General features: G+C 43.4%; 1 protein-coding gene across 3 annotated transcripts in view; it reads right to left on the reverse strand.

Moving 5' to 3' along the window:
- Positions 1–22841, reverse strand: part of MED1 (mediator complex subunit 1) — a 555355-nt gene that overhangs the window by 330586 nt on the left and 201928 nt on the right. The window contains exon 2 of one of the 3 annotated variants that reach the window (XM_085606629.1): positions 16444–16534. The exons of the other annotated variants lie outside the window; for them this stretch is intronic. The gene's annotated coding sequence lies outside the window, so the exon portion shown is untranslated. The remainder of the gene's footprint in view (positions 1–16443; positions 16535–22841) is intronic. 3 annotated transcript variants of the gene reach the window in all.

The following is a 22841-nucleotide window of genomic DNA, read 5'->3' on the forward strand; positions in this document are numbered from 1 at the left end:
ATTGTGCATTCCGCCTTGTGGATACACACAGGCGGAGTAACATGTGACCTCTGTGTGCATGCACAGAAGTTTCAGCACAGCCAATGCCATGCTGGAATTTCTTTTGATGTTCCGATTGCGGTGCCTACTTTATAGGCACCATCATGGGAATCATGGGAATGCCAAAGGAAAAGCCTGTTAATTACATAAAAATTCATAATAGGGCAGGCGGTCTCAACACGGGTTAGGCGGCGCGGCAGCAGGGCGGCCCAGCTTTCACACCGTAAAACCAGTTATAGGGCCCATAGGGTGGAATGCCCCACAGCAGGGTTAGTGCAGTGTTTCATAGGAGAAAAAAAAAAAAGGAGTGTCTGAAAAGAGATTACATCACAATGCAGTGAAAGACACAGCAAACAAGCAATACCATGACATACCTTGGGTTGTGAAACAGTATAAATATTTCTCTCTCTCTGTGGGGTGCTATATCACCAAGCGCTTTTTCAGAAGTAACTCTAGCTTCTGTTATAAATGTAAGAAACATCCTGCAATGTCTGGCACACCATATATAAGAATACTTTTTGTCCCTCATTGGGAGTGCTAAATCAGTTAGAGGTTTTCAGAATGTAGCTTGTTGGACTTTACATCTCCGTTGAAGTTAAAGTCCTAAAGTTGATATGGTGTGTTCAGTCATCTTCAACTTCAGGGTTTGAACTGGAATATCTTACTGATTAACTAGGTATCTGAGGCTACGATAAAAAAAATAAAGATTTCAGGAACAGGCAGACTTTTGTCAGAAAACCAACATTTTCTACACAGTTTTGACATTTTACTGGGACATTGCCTATTTTGCCTATTTTTGTGCATTCAAACTCCTTCCAGTTAGTGGTCGAATTGGGTGTAAAAGCAATAATGGATCCTGGAAAACGATATATTTCTGAAAAGTAGACAAAATTATAAATTCAGAAAGGGGTCATTTGTGTAGATCCTTCAAATTTGTTTTATAGAAACAGTTGAAAATTAAAGATATTGAAATACTGAAAATATTGAAAAACAGCCATTTGTGCCCACATTTTCATCAGTAACTTCTTCGAAGTATGGCAGATTTTTAAAAGCAATATAACGTTACGTCCGCTGGGCACTTTTGGTTGTGGGGATATTCAGGACTTGCAGGTTCACCAAGAACCCAAGGAACCCAGAGCCAATAACTGAGCCGCGTCTTGCAATGGTTTTTCATTGTGTACCAGGTATATAGCAATTCATTTGATAAAATATAAAAAATAGGTATCAAGGAAACATACATTTCCAAAATGGGAACAAAATATAGAGTTTAAAAGCAGTGGATATTTGCACATCTCCGAAACTGTGGGTACTTATACAAGCATGTGAATTAGAGGACATTCTTCAAAATGACATCTTTTTTTACACATTGTCTTACATTTGGAAGGCAGAAATGCATAGGAAGTGAATTGGTAATAACACCTGCTCTACTATTCTACGTTTGCCTAAGTCTCCCGATAACATTTTTACGTCACTTGTATGGGTAGGCCTAGTACCATGACAGGAAACGGTCCAAAGCGCAATGTGGACACATTTTTCCAGTGAAAACGGATCCTTTTTTCACAATGTGACTAGCTCTGGATTTTGGACCCTAGCTCTGCCGGCACCTAAGGAAACCTTGCAAACCTATACATTTTTTAAAACTAGGCATCCAGGGCAATCCCGGATTCATTGAATTGTGTGCGTCTTACCAGGTTCTGTTACCCGAAATCCCTTGCTAACCTCAAACTTTGTCAAATAAAACACATTTTCCTCACATTTCTGTGATGGAAAGTTTTGGAATCTAAGGGTGGCCATAAACTTCCACCAACCCAGCATTCCGCAAAGACTCCTGTTAAAAATGATTCCTCACTTGTGTGCTTAGGCCTAGTGCCCATGACAGGAAACAGCCCCAAAACGTACTGTGAAGACTTCAAAATTATCGATTACAAAAAGACCTTGTTTTGCAAGGGAGTCACCTGCATTGTTAAACCCAGGCTCAGAGGCCATCTAGGGAAACCTACAAATCCCAGACATTTCTGAAAACTGTACACCTGGTGGAGTCCAGGGAGGTGTAGCTTGCGTGGATCCCCCAACGTTTTCTGACCCAGAATCCCCTGCAAAAATCAAACTTAGCTAAAATAAAACAAAATCCCAAAATTTTCCTCACATTTTTGTCTTGGATTAAAGACTGTGGCAAATTTTGGGTGAGTGGGGGCATTGAAATGTCCATTATGGGCAGCCCCCACCCCTATGTATTAAAATAAATCCCTGGTGCCTAGACTGGCAGATCGGGGGTAATAACCCCCATCTGCCCCCCTGGGGGGCAAAAAGTGTCCCATTTCTGTTTGGCTCCCATAACTATGAAAAAAATAATCCCTGGTGTCTAGTTTGCTTTCGACTGAATATGCCCATTTATATATGGGAGGGGTAAAGACCCTTTCCCAAGGGGCCGCTCCCCCCTCACTGGTGTCTAATGGTGGATCCCTGCTTGGGGTTCCCCCTCCTGCAGCGATCCCCAAGCAAGGATCCACCAGGGAGGGGTACCAATGGAGAGGGGATATTATCCCCTTTCTAATAATACCTTCCCCGTGTGTTTCGGTGCTCGGGGGCTGCGATAGCCCCATGAGCACTGAAGCAGCCAATTGGCTCATTTCAGTTTCAATGTAATGTTGTCAGCGCGCGATCCTCATTACATTGAAGAAAAAAAATGACTCAAGAGGTTGGGGAAAACCTCTTCCCCACGTCGCGAGGCAAAAACATTTAACAAAAAAGGAATTCACGGGGGAGGAGCCTAGCGCGCAACCAAGATGGCCGCGTAGGTGCGAGGCTCCCGAGGACCTCCGCAACCTCCTACGTTTATCCTGTCTTCATCCTGCATCGGTTGAGGGGACTGTGTCGGTGAGCCTGTGCCGAGGTGGTACCCGTTTCCCGTTTTCTGGGCGTCAAGCGGCGCCTTCGAGGCATGAACTTAAAATACGCCATGCTCTTCCCGGCCAGGCTGCGGGTGGAGGTGGATGGTCGCACTCATTTTTTTGACCGTCCTGAAATGGCCGGGGACTGGCTGGACACTTAGTCTGGGGGTCATGATCGGGATGGCGGGGGGGGGGGGGCTGCGGGAGGAGATTGCCCACCGGACCGGGTCTGAGGTACTGATGCCGGGGCTCACTCCGGATGACGCGGCCACTTTCGGCCAAGCTTAGGGTCTTTTGTTTGTTGTACTCGTCTCCCCTCCTTTGGAGGCTGTGCGGGGTCTTGAGGGGGTACTCTTTCCTCCTCTAGGGGGTCTAGCTAGTTCCAATTATATAGGGGCGACAGGCACACTGCAAGTTGGGGGGGCTGTCTGGGCTCATGCAGGGGTGCAGGGAGGGGGGAGTTTTGTTGGGGCGGTTGGGTTGGGGTGGGGTATTGTTCATTTGTACCACAAGGCAAAAGTATTGTTGTGCTATTCCTAAAGTGCTCTCGGGGGGACGATTGATCGCTTTCGGCTATGATGGGGGGTAGGGGACTGAGTCTTTTGTCCTGGAATGTTAATGGACTGGGGGACAGGATAAAACGGGGTGTGGTCCTGCAGTTCCTGAAACAAATTTCACCTGATATAGTTTTTCTGCAGGAGACGCACCTCATTGGCAACTCCTTTCGTGCTATGAATCGACGGGGCTACCGCCTTCTGGCCCATTCGGGCTTCACGTCTGGTTCCAGGGGTGTGGGCATCATGGCTAAAACCTCGCTCCCATTGGAAGTTGATGAGGTGCTCCATGATGACAGGGGACGTTACACGGTTCTGGTGGGTAGAATGGAGGGCAGAATGATTGTTTTTGTTTCTGTCTATGTCCCGCCAGGGTTGCAAACGACTACTTTTGCGGATCTGGGGCGCCTCCTCCTTGGCCTTCCGGAGGGGATTCTAGTGGTTGGGGGGGATCTCAACGCGGTGGTTTCCGGAACTGAGGACCGTCACCCCCCCAGGGATCTCCCCCGTGCCCAAGCGTGGTTATTTGGCCTCTTGGATACTTTGGGGCTGGTGGATTGTTGGCGTTTGAAACACCCTACGCAGAAACAGTACACCTTTCATTCCGGGGCCCATGGCAGTCTCTCAAGGCTAGATTATGTCCTGGTGCCGGCGGCGCTTGCGGGGAGGATCGGGGAGGTGCGCCATTTGGCGCGGGGTATTTCAGACCACTCCCCGCTCCTGTTGCACTTCGACATTCTCCCGAGGGGGGAGGGTAGGGTGGTCCCGATTAATCCCTGGTACCTGCGTGACCCCACCATTCGCGCAGAGTTGGTTTAATCCCTTAAGCGATATTTTGACGATAATGTGGGGTCAGTGTCATCGGCGGTCTCTCTGGTGGAGGCTTTCAAGACGGTACTCCGGGGGGAGGCCCTGTCCCTTATTTCCCATTCCCGGAAGCGCGAGCGGGAGGAGGTGACCCGTGTTGAAACTGAGATAACCGAGTTGGAGGGTGACCTAGAATGTGGGGTGACGGATGACAAACTACATGTTCTCCGACTCAAGCAGGCGGCCTATAAGGCCCTCGTCACGGAGGCGGCCAGGGGCCTCAGTAGAGAGCAACAGGGGAGACTGTATGATGTGGGTGATAAGGCTGGGAAATTGATTGCGTGGCTGGATAAAAAGGAGAGAGCGAGTCGAGTTGTCCCGTCGATTGAGAAACTGGATGGTGTGTGTGTCACTGAACCGGGAGAAATTGTTGATTGCTTCGCTGAATATTTCCGTGGGGTGTATTCCCCGGTGTCCTCCCGCTCGGAAGAGGATTCCTATGCCCTGCTCAGGGATATCGCGCTGCCTTCCCTTTCGGAGGAGGACAGAGTGTCGTTGGACGCCGCCCCAACATCTGAGGAAATTGCCCTCGCCATACGTTCGGTCGCTTCCGGCAAGGCCATGGGTCCTAATGGTCTTCCTATCGAATTGTACAAGCTGCGACCGGATACGCTGGCGCCGCATCTCCGTGCTATGTTCCTCGCGGCCCGTTCGGCGGGTTCCCTCCCGCTAGACCAGCGTCTGGCTACTATCGTGGTTATTCACAAGGAGGGGAGGCCGCGGGACCGGGTCACGTCCTACAGGCCCATTTCGCTGTTGAATGCGGAACCCAAAATTCTCGCCAGGGTGTTGGCCAATCGGCTGGTTGGCGTGGTGTGCGATCTGATTCACCAGGATCAGTTCGGTTTTATCCCTCATCGCAACACTGCGCTCAACCTGCGGCGCTTGCATGGGGTGCTCGCGCGTGTCCCGTTCATACGGGAGCTGGCCATTTTGGCGTCCCTGGACGCCACTATGGCGTTTGACACACTTGAGTGGCCATATATTTGGGCGACGCTGGCGAAGTTTGGGTTTGGCCCGGGATTCATCGGTTGGGTGAAATTGTTGTATTCCGGACCGCTGGCGCAGGTGGCTGTGAACGGTAGAGTGTTGGCGCCGTTTGAGCTGGGCAGGGGCACGCGGCAGGGCTGCCCGTTATCGCCGCTCCTCTTCGCGCTTGCCTTGGAGCCCCTGGCGGAGTGGCTGCGGTGGCATCCTTCTATCCGTGGTCTCCGATGGACCCCCGAGTATGAGGACCGCGTATCTCTTTACGCTGATGATTTTCTTTTGTACCTGGCTTCCCCGCGTAAATCGTTGATAGTACTGGTTGATGTATTGCACTCATTTGGCCTCAACTCCGGCCTAGTCATCAATTGGGCTAAATCTTGTGTGTATGTCCTCTCTGGGGAGGCTCCTATCCTTCCGCGGGGTTGTCCTATCCAGATTGCTCCACGGGGATTTAGGTACCTGGGTATCTTCATTACCCTGGACGCGGAGACCCGGTATAAACAGAACTTGCTTCCCCCCCTCCAGCGCCTGAAGGATGATGTCGCGCGTTGGAGGCGCTTGCCGCTCTCGCCGCTCGGCCGGGCGGCATTGTTTAAGATGATGTCGCTGCCACGTTTCCTGTACGCCTTACAGAACACAATGGACGTTGTCCCGGCGCGCTACTTTCGCGAAGTGGAGAGTTTGCAGCGCCGCCTGTTCTGGGAGGGTAGACCTCGTATCGCCCTGGCGAAGCTGACGCTCCCGTGGTACGACGGGGGGGTTGCCCTCCCAGACATCAAGCGATATTACTGGGCCTCCCAGCTGGCTGCGATAAATCACGGCCTTTACGGGCCCGCTCTAAACCCGGCCTTTGAGATGGATAAAATGTTACTGCCGGGCGGCAACTATAATCGGGCGCTTTATTCTAGCTCGCTCGACGCACGTCTGACAGGCCCCACGGGGGTCATGGTGCGAGTGTGGCATGCGGCTAACTTGGCGATGGGGTGGAAGGATCGTTTGACCCGGGCGACGCCACTATACGCATCTGAGCGGCTGGGCTCCCTGTGGACCTCGAAGGGTTTTGAGAAGTGGGACATGATAGGCATCAGCAGGGTGGGCGATCTCTGGACGAGGGGGGGGGATTCAAAAGGTTCGATGTGCTGCAGACGGAATTCCAGTTGCAGGACAGGGAGTACTTTCGATATATGCAGATCCGTCAAGCGTTGTGCTCCGTATTCCCGGACGTTGCCTCCATCCCGGAGTACTCCCCTCTGGAAGATAGAGTGCTAGACGGGCATGTACCGGACGGCACGATTTCATTAATTTATAAAAAACTCATCAATGATCGCTCGGGACTGCTGACTGGCCTTTGTGATGCGTGGGGAGCTGATGGATTGGAGCTGGATGACGAGGACTGGGTGTCTGCGGTTGCCTCCCCGAAAGAGGTGGCCATACCGGCTCGCCTTCGCTTCGTCCAGCTCAAGATACTCCATAGGGTCTATGTTACGGGACCGAGTCTGGTGCGTATGGGCTATGCTGTGGACGGGTTGTGTAAGCGTGGGTGTGGTTCTTCGGGGACCTTTCTCCATATTTTGTGGGAATGCCCGGAGGTGGCGCGATTCTGGCGTGGTGTGCATGAGGTTTTGCAGGCAGTTACGCATGTGTCACTGCTGCCCGAGGCGAGGAGATGTCTCCAGAACGTGTGGGAGCCAACCGACTACTCAGTGCCGCAGACGTGGTGGGTGACTCTGGGATATATGGTGGCCAAGCGTGATATTGCGCAATTGTGGGGTTCCCAGAGGTCACCGACTGTCTTGGCGTGGAAGGACAACATGGATTGGTGTATGTTTCGGGAAAAGGTGGTGTATGTTGCGAGAGGTAAGCCTGGGAAATGGGTGAAAGTGTGGGGCCCCTGGAACGCCTACCGTGGGGGAATCTGTACCCCGCCGCTGATGCCTGATCCGTCACCGGCCCTGTCTCCTTAGCCTGCTTGTCTTCCTGGTTCTGGGCATTGAATCCACTTTGTCTCCGTCCCGACCTATCCCCCCCCTTGATGTTCCTGTGTATCGGTAGGGTCCCCCCCCAGGGGAGCACATGCTATTGTTTCCGATTGTGGGTTGCCTTGTCGACTTGTTTTTTCGTTATTTATATAAAAATGAAACCGTTGTGTGGGGTCCGGATGGTGTGGCTGCCAACGCTTCTCTCAACTCCTGTGATCCCACTTCTGCCGCAGCGTGTGTTCTACTGTTTGTATTATATGCTCTTTTTGTTTGCTAGCGGCCGGCCTGAAGGTTGTAGGCCCATATTTGTATATCTTTTGGATTCTGTAATAAATGGTTTAAAAAAAAAAAAAAAAAAAAGGAAATCCCTCTGCTGTTTGCAGCAGAGGTATTTCATGCTCGTGTGCACATGACAGAATGGTTTCATTATGAGTACTCGAGCACTGTGGCTCATGACGGAACCATTCTGTCAGGAACATAGAAGGGCTTGGTAAATGATGAAAGCATTTGCATTGGTCACAAGACAGACTTAATTGATGTAAGATATTGGTCACTTGCAACTTAAAACAGCAACTATTTTAACAGCTTTTGACTGAGTTGAAGGTATAACAGCTCTGCAGTGAAAAGTGAAGTTGGCAGTAGGAGGTTACCCTTAAATTGGCTAAACTGAGAACATTACCTTCCACAGACACCTTCCAGAAATGTAACAAACTAGTTCTTGTGTTCATACCCCAGACCCCATGCAGTGTATGCTTTAAAACGTAAGGCCTAATTATGTCTTTGCCCAATTACCACTTTGGCGGTGTGGGAGCGGGCCCGTCCATACCGCCGCCACACCACCTGCCCGCTCCCACACCACCCATGTCAACTGCCAGATCACAAGTTTCCTTGTGGTCTGGCGGGCCGTGCTTTTGGCGGTCCTGCGGCGGTGCATTTCTACAGCCCATATGTGAGCCTTAGAATTGCAACGCCGAGGGACGCCAGAGCCGGTTTCTGAATGGCATGGACTGTGCAGTCTAAGCTGTGCAGGAACAGGGGTGCATACACACAGGAGGGCACAATATGTGCCCAACTGCATGTTCCCCCATGCACAGGGTCACCATGGGCTCCTTTACTTTCCTGACGCCACACTTTTCATGGTGGGCTCACTGCGATGAAAAGTGTCGAGGTCTGCATATTGCTTACCCAGACCGCCGGGTCACAACTGAGGGGTCGTAGATCCCCAGCAGTTGCGGTGGTCCCATAGTGGTCCAACTGTCACAGTTGTAATACAGCGGTTGGACTGCTGGTGTGGCGGTAGTGTGAGTTTGACGGTCCACATACGGTCAAACTCATAATTAAGCCCTGAGGCTTATTTGGGACAGTAATGTCCTCTGCATGAGTACAGTCGTGATTTCCTAGCTGGAGTCTTCCATTGAGTGACTGGTATCCTGGATTTTGGTTCTGACCTTAGTCTCATGATCAGCTAATGTTTGTGCAGTGGCCTAGGCCAGTCTCATGACCGTATTGAAGTCCTGGACCTATTATGTGATCTGGAGGGACGTATTAAGCATGCCATGGGTTTAGTACACACAGAAGGTAGTCACTGGAGTGGAAGCCTACTATCCCACTTGTGTAACATTCCACTTCTATCTTCTAACCCAGACCAAACTGCTAACATCCCAAGTGTTTGTTTGTGTTTGTCTATGTTGCCTGCTGGGTACATGCAAGGGGTGGCTGAGGGAATCATAGCAATGGCAATTCATTTTGGATGCTCCTGGCATGGCTTTTTACAATATGTCCTTTTCCCAGACTTTGAAACCGTATTGCAGATAAGTTATGCCAAAGTCCCTTGGTGACTTCCATGTTGCGGCACCTCAGGGAACAAAGAGGGGGCAACTAGGTGCTAGCTGACTGTTAAAGCCCGCTATCCTACATTATATATCCCATGACCACTTGCCGTCATGAACTACTTCCTCCACACCCCACCTCTCACAGTGTAGTAACTAATGAAGTCCAACAGCAAACAGAGATGAGCTATTTGCCAATACAGCCCTGCTGCTTCACCTCTTGGGCTCCTCAGCTTGTTCCAGGCATTAGGATAACAGAGACAACAGTGGGAAAACTTCAGAATCTTGAGAAAAACAGAGAGAGAGTGACATGGTAAGGCGGTCATGTGGACAGAGGGAGAAACAGGTAAGTGATGGGGAACAGTGGATTATTCCCCACATCAACTCACAAAAATAAACCTAAGAAATAAGATCCGTGCATAAGTGTGTCAGTTCACTCTACCAAAAAGGCCTCACTATGACCAGTATTGGACTCCGCAAAATTAGAGTTTAAGCACTTACTTATGAATGAGGCTAGGTTGATTTGGATAGCATAGGAAAGACGCATATGACATGGCTGGCATGGCGGACAATCTTCTCTAATGTCTTGCCAACCGTGATCTCAGGGCTGCAAAATAGCTTCCACATTTGCAGACTATTATGGACACTTTTATGAAGCATGAGACTTTGAAGCCTGTGTCTACAGACCTACCAACTCTGACCATGTAAAAATCCAGAGCCTGAGATGCTGGATCTCCTGCTGACAGAGGAAGAGGTTGTAAAAAATAATAATATTATGCAGCCTAGCAAGACACAGAGCCCAAAAGAGTTTCTCCTGTGGTTCCCCCACCACTTCAACACAATGTGGTGCAAACTGGATTTCTCTCTTTTTTTTGTACAGAGTATTTCTGTGTAGCCACTATTGCAGTCAGACTAAAGCTGGGATGGCCCCAGTTGTCCCTTTTACCACCCCATCTCTTATCAATGTGGAAGCCAAAATCCTACACAAAGTTCTAGTCAGCCAGTTGAACTATTTGGTCTATTTGAACCATTTTAGTTTCATGCCCAAAACTGGTTATTGTCTTAGTCGTCTACAAATAGTCTTTTTGTATGCACAGATTACCTAGCCTCAGTATCTTGATAATCGTAGATAAGGCATTTGACTCCCTATACTGGGGATTTCAGCACCAAATTCTCAAAAAGTTAAATTTTGACCCAGATTCCAGAAATGAATTTACATTGTTTATAGGGAGCCCTGAGCCTGTATTTGAATAAATGTTGGCTTGTCCACCACATTACCTATAGGGTGAGGCCAGGCTTTAAGTGATTTGGGTCCTGAAAGATCTCATACATAGCAATAATTAAAACCAGACTATAAAACAGGCCTCTATTGGGCTCTACATTTATGCACTTGAATGGCAAAAAAATGGACTGATTTCTCATCCAGGACTGTAAAAACCTTGTATGTCAGGGATTCAATCCCCGTTTACATTTCACATGTTCCTTCATATTGCAATCTCTAAGAGTAGTTAACCTTTTTCTACGTGTTGTGTTTCTGTTGTCTCTTCATGCACCATTTGACTCTTGTACATTGTATACTTTGACCTCCGTTGCCTCCATGTGTCTGAAAGAGTTCAGGTTATTGGTAGGTGTTTGATGTTGCATGATTGAGAATTCTGAAGTTCAGGCAGAAGGCGTGAGTTTTTCACAATGCCTCTCAGTCAGTCGTAGAAGTGCATGCACATCCATTCCTTGGCATCTCTGCAGGGAACACAGCTTTGCTTCTGCTCGGGCAGTAATGAATAACAGGAGTGGCAGGAGCTGCGCATTTATTATTCACTGCTTCAAAAAAGGAGCACCCCATAATGCTATGAGAGGGCTTTTCCCTTCTACGGTTTGGAGCTTAGTGGTGCTGCTAGAAGAAGCGGGGCGGGGTACCACTAACCATTTATTTAATGTTGTAAGCGGCTACAGAGAATGCAGCGGCCCTCAAGCAAAAAAAAAAAAAACAACAAAAAACCCCAGTAAGTCTCCTGGGTTTAGGCGCGGCCAGCACAGGTAAAAGTGGTAGGTTGGGGCAGGGGCAGTCGACAGACGTCGGGATAGGTAAAATAAAATTTTAAAAAAAAATTATAAAAGAACTTACCCAACGAGCGCAAGGTAAATGTTTTATTTATTTTATTTATCCCACCATCTGTCGACTTCCCCCGTGCCCCTGCCCACCACTACACCCCCCCCCCCCCCCACCGCCCCTACCGGTGCCAGCTATGTCTGGTTCATTGAACCCATGACAACAGGAGACCTTACCATATTTTTTTAGGGCACTCCGGGCTGAAGCTACATGCTCTTCAGCTGGAGTGATGCTTGGGCCCCTTGTGATTGAGTCTATGGCTGCACTTTGTGGCCTGAAATTTTTTAAATAAAAGACAATGGCTGCTTTAATTTATTTAAAAAAACTTTATTAAAAACAATAAAAATCACTTTTATTAAACATTGCAATGTGTGAATGCATAAAATATACATTTGACTGCAAATATTGGTGAATTTTGACAAAACATTATGTGGGGCTCTGCGCCCAACTCCACGCCATGCACGGCCGAAGGTTAAAGTGAAGTTATAGCTAGCAATTTTAATTAGATCTTACATTTTTTTTTTAACTTAGAAATTCACTTTTCAAAAAATGAAGTTTAAAGGGACTTTATAGGTAGGTGATATTGTCAGTTAAAACATACCATTTTAAACTAAATAAAACCACTGAAATCCACTAGTTCTAGTTATCCAAGTAACTATTACTCAGGCTTTAAAGTAACTAGAACTCCTGACCTCACCATACTCCGTTAATTACCTCACACAATGTATCATTCATGACATGTACCAAGAGATCATTGATAACATCACTACAACATCTGAAATTGCATCATGTTGACAGCACTCAATGACAGGGGCGCAAATTATAGTTACTTTAGGGCACAAGTTATAGTTAGTTGAGATAACTACAACTCATGAATTTCAGTCTTGTGGCAGTCAACTCCTTAAAAATGCTTCATATGTATCGGTTTTAGATTAATGTACATAGACACTCAAAATTCACATGTGAACCAAATAGCTGTTTAAGCTAAATAAAACACGTATACAGTTGCAATAACATAAGGTCGCGGGTACTTTCCTAGTAAATGTTGAGCATTTCTGTTGATTAACTGCTTATATTTGGTTTTAAAAGAAATGGTGAGTCCACAGTAAGCAATGAAAACATATTTGTAGTAATGACGTAAAGAATATTGGTGGAGATTTTGATTGTGGAGATTTTAATGGAAAATGTAAAAATAGTTATGGCACTCCACGCAAAACACTGTACAACAGAGAATGAGAGGAGTAAAGACTAAACTCAAAAACTAGATCTCCCTTGATAATTAACACCCTTAAGCAGATACTGTAAATTGTCAAGTGCAATGCAACTAGTTGTAAATTGCCTTCTTAACATTTTCAGGTTTTTATGTCATAAGAGGGCAATGAAAGAAAAGCATTATGGTATAGTTGCCAAATAGAACCAATATGTAAATGATGTACAAGCTTAGAATAAAGACAATGGCAATACGTATCAAAAGAATCAATAAATGAGTTTCCTTGAGCAGTATGTGAACAAACTACAAGAGTACTGTTAAAAAAAACTGGATGTTTTAAAGAATGAAGCATGTGTTTTTCTAAAGGATATGGAAGATTGAGTAACTTCCACGTCCAGAATAATGGGTCCGAAACAGTCGGGCTAAGAAACTATTAAAATGGTATACAAACTGCATGGATGATGGCAGTCGAAGTTTGAGTGTACATGAATACATAAATCATTCCTAGAGCAGTAGGATAAGATGGACTTTAAATCTGCTTTGTTTTTTTAGGATGAGTAACATTTAAGTTTCAGGTGATTGCTGCTTGGTACAGGGTCTGTGTTAAAATGAGATGCATGAATTTATTACATCCCTGTGATGGGTAGTTGAAATGTGGGATACAGATTGTGTTTTAGAATAATAGAATATGAAAATGGCAAATACAAAATACCGTGATGCTAAAATATTGTTCTTTTGCACATGTCACCCTAAGTGGGAAGGCTATGCCCAGATGTGGGTCCCGTGCTCACTACACCACTGGATTCAAGCTAGCCTGTCTGATGAATGGTGATGCCCTGAAACCGGTCCCAGGGGTGGTGTGGTGAGCAAAAGAATGATGGATTAAACTCATATCTTTGTGACTGGGGGTGAATGTTTGCATTGTCCAGCATTCCTTCCATCAATTGTTTCTTTTGCATATGTCGCCCTAAGTGGGAAGGGTATGCACAGACATGGGTCCCGTGCTCACTACACCACTGGATTCAAGCTAGCCTGGCTGATAAAGGGTGATGCCCTGAAACCGGTCCCAGGATGCTTGTTTCCGGTCCAGGGAAATCCTGGCTTGGCAGTTCGGGCTGGTCTGTTCCCACAAGCAACAGGGTCAAGACTGTTTTGCAAATGGCTGGGTCCAGACTGGGATAGTGCGGTAAGCAAAAGAATGATGGATTAAACCCAGATCCTTGTGACTGGGGGTGAATGTTTGCATTGTCCAGCATTCCGTCCATCAATCGTTTCTATTGCTTAAGAATATCATGATGTCAGAAAAATTGTGGACAGGAATATCGAAGATAAAAATATCATTTTAAGTGTTGTTTTTAATATCATTGTAAAGATATGGTTATCTTAAATATTGAAAATATTTTCATGGGTAATTTATTTAATTATTGTAGTATTTAGTGGTTTATGTCAAGTTTCGTTAATTAGTTTATCATTTGTTTAGTTTAATTTGTAAATATTATACATAGATTTCATAATGTTATGAGACTGGATTGTTGGGACTGTAGCTGAAAGGGTGGGGAGAGTTTTTAAAATATTTTTTATTAAACTGTTTGTAAAGTTTAGTGTATGATTACCATGATATGTTTTTACATTTAAATGCAAGTATTTCTGTTATATTCAAAAACGTATGTTGTGAGTTAAAAAAAAAGTTTGTGTCTGTTGTAATATTTTGTAATTAAAATGTAACATTTAAAAAATTGGTTGAACTTTTATATATTGAATAGATGACAAAATTGTTTTATTTTTAAAAAACATTTTGAACATTTGTTTATAATCCAATTTCTTTACAAAATGAATTGTGTTAACAAATCTAACTTGTTTTTCTATTTTTTAATATATATGTTTTAAGGTAAATATTTTAAAGGTAAAAAGTTTTAAAGTTATATTTTTAGTTTTTGAATACATTTTTGATAAAAATGTGCTTTAAAAAAGTAAAATATTATATGTTTAGTCTGTATAAATATCAAGTACATCAATTTTATATTTATAGTAGTTACATATTTTAAATATTTTTAATAACATTGTTTACAATTATCAATTATGCTCCAATATGTTAACTATATTTATTTTGTATTCAAATATGTTGTACAAAAAGAACATTTTGATATAATGTTTCTATATATAATATATTTCTCATTTGTGTTTAAAAATCCATTTATTATGATGTTTATATATTTAGTTACTTTTCGTGTTTTTAATTGATCTTTTTTCCACGTATGTAATGGAAAATGATCATATATGTAGGTTATTTTTAAAATATTTTTGTAACTAAACAATTAATAATGTATGCTGTTTAGTTTGAATGTTTAATTTATTATGCACAATACATATTACATCATATAGACCTTGCTGCCTAATAAACAAAGTAACACTTACTATGAACTACTAACTCAGATTCAAATAAAAACAAACTACTATTTCCCACATAAAATAATGATCAAATCTGAACAAGCCATGATTAGAAAAATACTTAAACAATACACACACAGCCATGCAAGGCTGGTACTACCATTAAGACCAAAACATTTGGAGATGCATACAACATTCTGCACCAAGTGTAGAATATTCAACAAACAGCCAATTTGCTGTTGAAATAAAAAGAAAAAAAAACTGACTGCACTAACCTAAGTCCCTTTAAAAGAGTTAGCTAACCACTGCAACCTACTTCTAGAAAGTAATTCTACCAATATAAATAACACAAACTCAGTCACCTAACCAACTACTTCGAAGACACTTGGATTGGCAGACTGCAGCTCTTGACACAGACATCAACCCAAATTCCAAGTACCACGGTGGAATGTCTACGACAGCATCATGGCTCAAGATGCTAAAACCAACAATGCAGTAGAAGGATGGCACAAAACCTTCCAAGCCACACTAGGGAGAACCAGACCAAAACTTGACAATTTCATAGAAGCCCCACACAAAGAACTAAGCTACCAACAACTAAGAATAGAGCAATCAGTAACTCAAAATAGACCTATATTAAGCAAACACACCAGTAGAATGCATAACCTGCTACGGTGTAATGTTACTCTTTATTGACAACAAAGGAGTACACTCTTTAGAACATCCCTATTATAAAATACCAATCTACCTACACACTAACCAACAAACCTCAAAGGTAAACACCAAAATAAATAAAATATTTTCAACTAAATATTAAACAATTATTTTGTATAACCGGTAACCGGTAAATAAAATGAAAAAATATGATATATACAGAAAAGGTTTGCTAATTAAAAATTAACACATCACCAATCATAAAGCACAACATTAGAAATAAACATACATTTAACCAAGTTAATTCAACACATAAAAATATACATGACATTGCAATTCCAGCCAATACACATGCACAACAAAATATAAGATTTCCCACCAACAAATAATTAACTAAATAAAACTTACAGATCTTTCTCAATATCAATGTTGACAAAATATAATCCCCCAAAAATGTGAAAATGAAGACCTAAAAAAAGAAAAAAATGTTTAGGTCCAAATTAAATCTAATGAACCAATCAAACATCGTAATTAACCACTAAAACTCAAAATATGAAAAGACATATGCTCCAAGAATCACCAGAAATCAAAAAGTAAAAATATTGGTTTGCTAGAAACCAAAGTAATTTCCTTTGAGGGGAGAAACAACCGACAAAATCCATATGCCTACAGTATAAATTCAGATCTGACATACAAAACCCAAACACAACAAACACTATTTTAAAAAAAACATAAACATTACATTGCTAGTATATATAACAAGCACAAAATATAAAATGGTATTATGTAAAATAACTTGAAACTACTACCAAACTCTAACTAGGCCCAACATAGAACATTATTACATAAAATAACACTTCTTACTAAAGCTCTAAAACAAAAAAACAACACCAACTACCATCAACTAGTGTTACCTAAAAACTTAAAGGTCTTACCTTATCCAATGATCTACAGCAGGTAACAGCAACTCACTCCCAGGAAATCGGACAAACAAATGACAGGAAAAGACTAGAAACAATATTTTGCCTATAGAAAACAATGGGACATAAATAAAAAATTATTTTAAAATGTTATAAAAATAAAAAAATTCCACCAAAAATCAAAAATGTAAATAAATGTTTAATAAAAATATAAAAAGGTATGTAAAGTATACAAATATAATAAATATAGTATTTATAATACACTTAGAAAATTATATAACATGCACTATAAAACACAATGCATTTTGAATAAATGTATATGGTTGAAAACAATTGTACCATTTGCAAAACAGTTTGTAAAAGGGCAAAATATTAAACTATGTTAAAAAAACATATATAACGTTTTCTATTTCAAACATGTATACAAAATGGTATTAAAATGATAATACATTTTATGTGTGAAAATAATAAACAGTCATGTACTTTTCTTTGTAAAACAAAAGGGCCTTATTACAATAGCGGTGGGACCGTCACCAACAAGACATCGGTGGCAGTCCCACTGTCGTTAGACCGTCAGTCCGAAAGCAGCATTTTGATGCATGCGGTCGGACCATCAGCTGTCATGGGAAAGACCGCTACCTCTGACAAGATCTAGGATCCTGTTGGGGTGGCGGTTGCAATTGTATCCCTTACATGGAGGCGGAGCCTGAGCAGGCACCGCCATAGGGATTACTATGTCCCTTTTCAACAGCCATTTCATGGCGGTTCGACCCCCATGAAAAGGCTGTGAGAAATTGACTGGGGGCACCAAGCATGGCCACAGTCACTTGTGGGTGGCCCTGGGGGCACATGTAGTGACCCAACGCACATTCATGCACCATGTGCCAGGCACCACATGGTGCCTGGCACTCGGTGCACGGATGTTCTCAAAGTGCTCTTTTATACTGTGGCTTGTGCTGCAGCCCTTTTCCTGGGCCACAGCGCAAGCTGCAATGTAAAAGAGCGGTTTCATCTTAATTCTGTGGTCAAACCACAGACTGCTTTTGGGGGGTCTCCTGACTGCCCCGATTGCAGATGGTGGTCAGACTGCCCGGCATCATAATGATGCCCAAAGTTATTATTAATGCATATAAAAAATGCAGTACTTTGCACCGGAGAAAGTTACTTTGATCAACAAATCGCTTCAGCTTACACACAGGAATGTGCAATGGATTCTTTACATTCGAGCCTCTACAAAAAGATGTCGGGGTTAGGGAGGTCGAGGAAGTAATTAAGGCTCTGCCCGCTGGCAAGGCAGTCGGGGTGGATAAGATCCCGTTGGAATTTTATGAAGATCTCAAAAGCACACAAGCCCCAATCTACCTCGAGCTCTGTAATTCAATTATGAAAGGTGACGAAGTTCCTCCTTCTTGGAACAGCACGAATATTGTGGTTTTTCCTACAAAGGGGAAGCCTATAGACGAAATAAGCTCCTACCGGCCAATAGCATTAATAAATGCGGACGCAAAACTTTTCGCCAAAATCCTCGCTACGCGACTGGCCCCCATCATTCATCTATTAGTCTCAGAACAGCAACACAGCTTTGTAACCGGAAGAGACATGGCGGCATACATGAATACCGCGATCATGGCATTTGATGTTTCAGGACAACTAGGCCAGCAGCTGGGGATACTGATGTTGGATGCAGAGAAGGCCTTTGACCGAATAAGTTTGGGAGCTCTATGGACAACGATGTTTACAATGGGCCTCGGTCAGAGGTTCATCTCGGCAGTACAAAAGCTATACAGGAGCCCAACAACTGCAATCAAGCTCAACGGTCAATCATCTGCTGGCTTCGCAGTCCATAGGGGTATGCAGCAAGGCTGTCCGCTATCCCGCTGCTGTTCACCATTTATATTGAGCCATTTATTAAACATCTATTGTCTAGGGCCGATATAATCCTGGCCACTCTAAATGGGATGGATCTTAAACTAACCGCATATACAGACGATATTGCCCTTTTTTTGAGTCAGCCGGTAAATGCTCTTACCGCTATAACTCTCAAGGCACAACGATTTGGCTTTTTCTCCGGCTTTAAACTTAACTTGAACAAAACACAGACACTATTGAACTTTCAACCCGAACATCTCCCAATGGCTTTAGGTGTCACAAAGAATGCAATATATCTAGGAGTTTCTCTTAGTAATCAAGTTAGTGATATTATTTCACTGAATTATAAACTTTTGTTGAGGAAAGTAGTTGGGAATCTGCGATGCTGGCACCGGCTCCCCCTAAGCATATATGGGAGATGTAACCTCGTTAAAATGAATGTCCTCCCGAAATTTTCGTATTTGTTTCATACTATCCCTCTGAGGGTGCTCCAGACCTTTTTTAAGCGCTTGGATTGCACTGTCGATAGTTTTATTTGGGGATACCGGCGCGCCAGGAGAGCCTTACAATATATAAAATTATCATTTAAGCAGGGTGGTTTCTAACTTCCAGATTTTAGAGTATACATTTGGGCTGCGTTTGCTGGGTGAATACAGAGTTTAGTCAAAGGACTTGAAGCCAACGCCAGCTGGCTCTCATACCAGTTAGCTTGTGGATTCGACTCTGGGTATTTACTATATAAAACATGTGGTCCGAATTACTTCAAGAGGGTGCGATTTAATATAGTAAGGGACATAACTAATATATGGCGCGAAATTTCTACGACATACGAATTTCCTGATTTGCATGTACATACTGCATTATGGGGGAATCCTTTATTGCCTAGTATATTCCATGACCACGTCGGAAAAGAACGGCAATGTAAGGGTGTAATACGGCTGGGTCATCTATATAATGGACAGGGTCTCCAATCTTTTCAGTCCCTGAAGGAAGAATTTGGCCTCTCACAAATATATTTTTATAAGTACTTGCAAATCAGGGACTATTTTATTCGAGGCCGAGGTTTGCTAGAGTTATCTAGCCCCTCTGAGGTCTTGTCTGCATTTTTTTGTGTTACTAGTCAAGGTGTCATTGCCAAAACTTATCAGAAACTTAAAGGGGGGGCTAGCGACGATGGCATACAGATAGCGGCTAAACTAAGTCGGATTTTTAACTGCAATGTCACTAAAGAGGAGATGAACGAATCGCTAGAAACAATACATTTAGCAGTAACATCAGTCAATTTGAAGCTCCGGTAAATTAGATTAATTGTTATGCTTTATTATATTCGGGGTACAAAAGGGGGTGGTGATGGACGGAGCATGAGAACCAATCAAACACTCACACCCAGTCAACAGATCTGGGTTTGATCCATCACCGTTCTTTAGCCCACTCTGCCACCCCAGTTCAGACATGACCATATGCAACTCAGTCTGACCCTGTGCCTCATGGGAACAGTCCAGCCCGAACTGCCAAGCCATGCCTTCCCTGGACCGGAAACAAGCTTCCTAGGACCGGTTTCTGGCATTTCAGCCGTCTTCAGCCAGGCTTGCTTGAATCCAGTGGCAAAGTGAGCAAGGGACTCACGTCTGAGCATACCCTGCCAACTTATGGCGAACAAAGCGGTACAAAAGGGGGTGGTGATGGACGGAGCATCAGAACCAATCAAACACTCACACCCAGTCAACAGATCTGGGTTTGATCCATCACCGTTCTTTAGCCCACTCTGCCACCCCAGTTCAGACATGGCCATATGCAACTCAGTCTGACCCTGTGCCTCATGGGAACAGTCCAGCCCGAACTGCCAAGCCATGCCTTCCCTGGACCGGAAACAAGCTTCCTAGGACCGGTTTCTGGCATTTCAGCCGTCTTCAGCCAGGCTTGCTTGAATCCAGTGGCAAAGTGAGCAAGGGACTCACGTCTGAGCATACCCTGCCAACTTATATTCGGGAGCAAATTTCTAAATGGGTCACTAGCTCAAACAACACTAAGTCACACTGTTCGAATTGCCAGGAATTTGCTGCAGATTTGCGTCACATGTTTTTTACATGTCCTAAACTGAAAGAATTTTGGTCTGGTATTGCCCTCGCTCTTGCAGTCTAGGCTGGGTATGGTAACCCGGTTACCGAGAAACAGCTGGCGCTGGGAATATTCTGAGCTAGGCTGTCTTATTAAGTCCTTTGCTTCTATTATATCGACTTGTGCTCATCTATGTATAGCTCGTTCTTGGATCCAGAGCAGGAGTCCAAGTATTAATTAATTTTGGGCCTTACTAATGAAATGAAGATGGCATTAGCTAAAGTTGGAGGCACTCGGTCTTGGCTTAAATTTAAAAGGATATGGTCTTGCCTTCACTGGGACTGAGAGTTTAAAGTATTTTGTTTTTAAACGGTATAAAAAGGTATCTATATTGGCCAAATTAGAATGTAGTTATGTTTTTGTTTTTCTCTGTTTATGCCCCTATATGCTCTTCGTTCTGCCTATGATCACTATTGGTATATTGTTTATGAATTCTTTTGTCTATGCAACTTATTTCTGTTTGTGGCTATAAAACAATACATAAAAAAAAAAAGAAGAAGAATGCAGTACTTAAATGTTTACATCAAATACTTAGGGCTCATTATGACTACAGTAGTCCATAGCCGTGGTAGCGATGTGGGCACCTCCGCACCAAAGGTCCAACCATCCTATTACGAGTTTGGCAGTCGGACCGCCAAAGGACCGCTGCAACTGCCGGGGATCCATGATACCTCAGCAGATCCATGATACCTCAGCGGTGTTGCAGTGGTGTGAAGCTGCAATATGCTGGCAGTGCCATTGCTGCACAGCCAAGCATATTATGAGTTTCCTCAAATCATCCCTTTTTATGGCGGTGAACCCGCTATGAAAAGGGTGACGGAAAGGAAACTAAGTTGTTGTTTCAGTGCCAGGGAATGCATGCAGGGTGGCAGATGTTATGCCCCCCGTATGCATGTACCCTCCAGTTCCTGCACAGCATGTACTGCACAGTCCATGCTGTGCAGAAACGTGCTTCTGTGCTACACTGCAGTGCCTTTTCTAAGGCTCAGATAAGAGCCTGGGAAATGCACTGCCATGGGACCATCAAAGAACCATCTGCCAGACCAGGATTAAACTCCCAATCTGGCAGGCGGTGTGTGGACGGCTTAGGTGGTCTTGCAGCGGGTGCTGGTGTGGCAGCCTGCTGCGATACTGCCAAAGTCGTAATTAGGCTCTTAAACTTTAACTAAAAAAGTTACAAAAATCAGGTTATAAAAGTCATTGACTACTCCCACTTTTAATCGAGACCATTTTAGTCATTCTGCTCTACACTAAAATATAAAAATTACTATCCCCACACTAATCTAAGCTGGTTGGGGAAGGTGTTGAACACTAAAGAGGTTACATTTAGCGTTCCCACTGCAACCCGATATATCTTAATCTTAATGTAACCCACACTAAAAATAACAACCTAAAAGTAATAATTTTAACAAGTATGTATTTTATTAGAATTTAATTATTAATAGGAAAACGTGATGCATTAACATATTATTGTGCATACAAAAATCAAATAAACTAAACAGCATTTATTAATAATTGTTTAGTTACAAAACATTTTCAAAAGATATACAACATGTATGGTGTATATCTGTTTTGGGCACCCATTTTGAATGTTCCATCCATGTTTGACATTGGTTTAGTCTTAATATGTTATCTGACCTAGCAACAATAATTATGCATTTATCATTATCAAGGTTGTCATGTAGGAGGAAGGGCCCCTTATTATGTGTGGTGGTTAAGTGTTCAGGAATTTGGATATTTTCATATCTTCTAGGGGCAGTAGAAGTAGCACTAGTGGCTATTTTAGTTTGAGCTGTTAAGCGTTCCAAAGTGGAGATAACTGGTAGCTGACCTGTGATATGGTCAGGTACTTTAGGGAGTAGATCTTTTAAAACACACCTTTCTTTAATTTTGGTGACATTTCAGCGGTGGTTATTATATCTCACATTAATCACATCATCATTTTGTAGTAGCTCTCCCATAGCAAGCATTAGATTAATATTTTTTACATTTTCAATTATCATTTTCTGTGCTTGTGGTTTATTGGCTTTAAGTATAGCCAATGTGTGAGAGTAGGTATTTGCTGGTCTGTGATATATCTTGCTTATTCCGTTATTAGGTCTAAAAATATTTTATTAATATAATTACATACATTGTAATTGTTTTAAATTATATTTGAGATGTACATAAATTAGGCATATCGTTTTGCATTTTATACTTACAATTTTGCTCTTCATGGCAATTGCAGATGTTTTCCCTTATTTTCCATTAAAGGTGGGGGGGGGTGGGGAAAGAAAATTGTTTTAGTTTTATGTAAAACATTTTTTTGTTGGTAGTTTGTGGGGATTTAGGGCTTTTAGTTTTTTTACACCTGCAGGGCCGGATTGCAACTTTTGGTGGTGCGGGGGCGGGAAGTCCACCATCACCACGCCTTCGCAACACCAAGA

Source organism: Triturus cristatus, chromosome 5_2 (genome assembly GCF_964204655.1).
Source record: "Triturus cristatus chromosome 5_2, aTriCri1.1, whole genome shotgun sequence".
Taxonomy (NCBI): domain Eukaryota; kingdom Metazoa; phylum Chordata; class Amphibia; order Caudata; family Salamandridae; genus Triturus; species Triturus cristatus.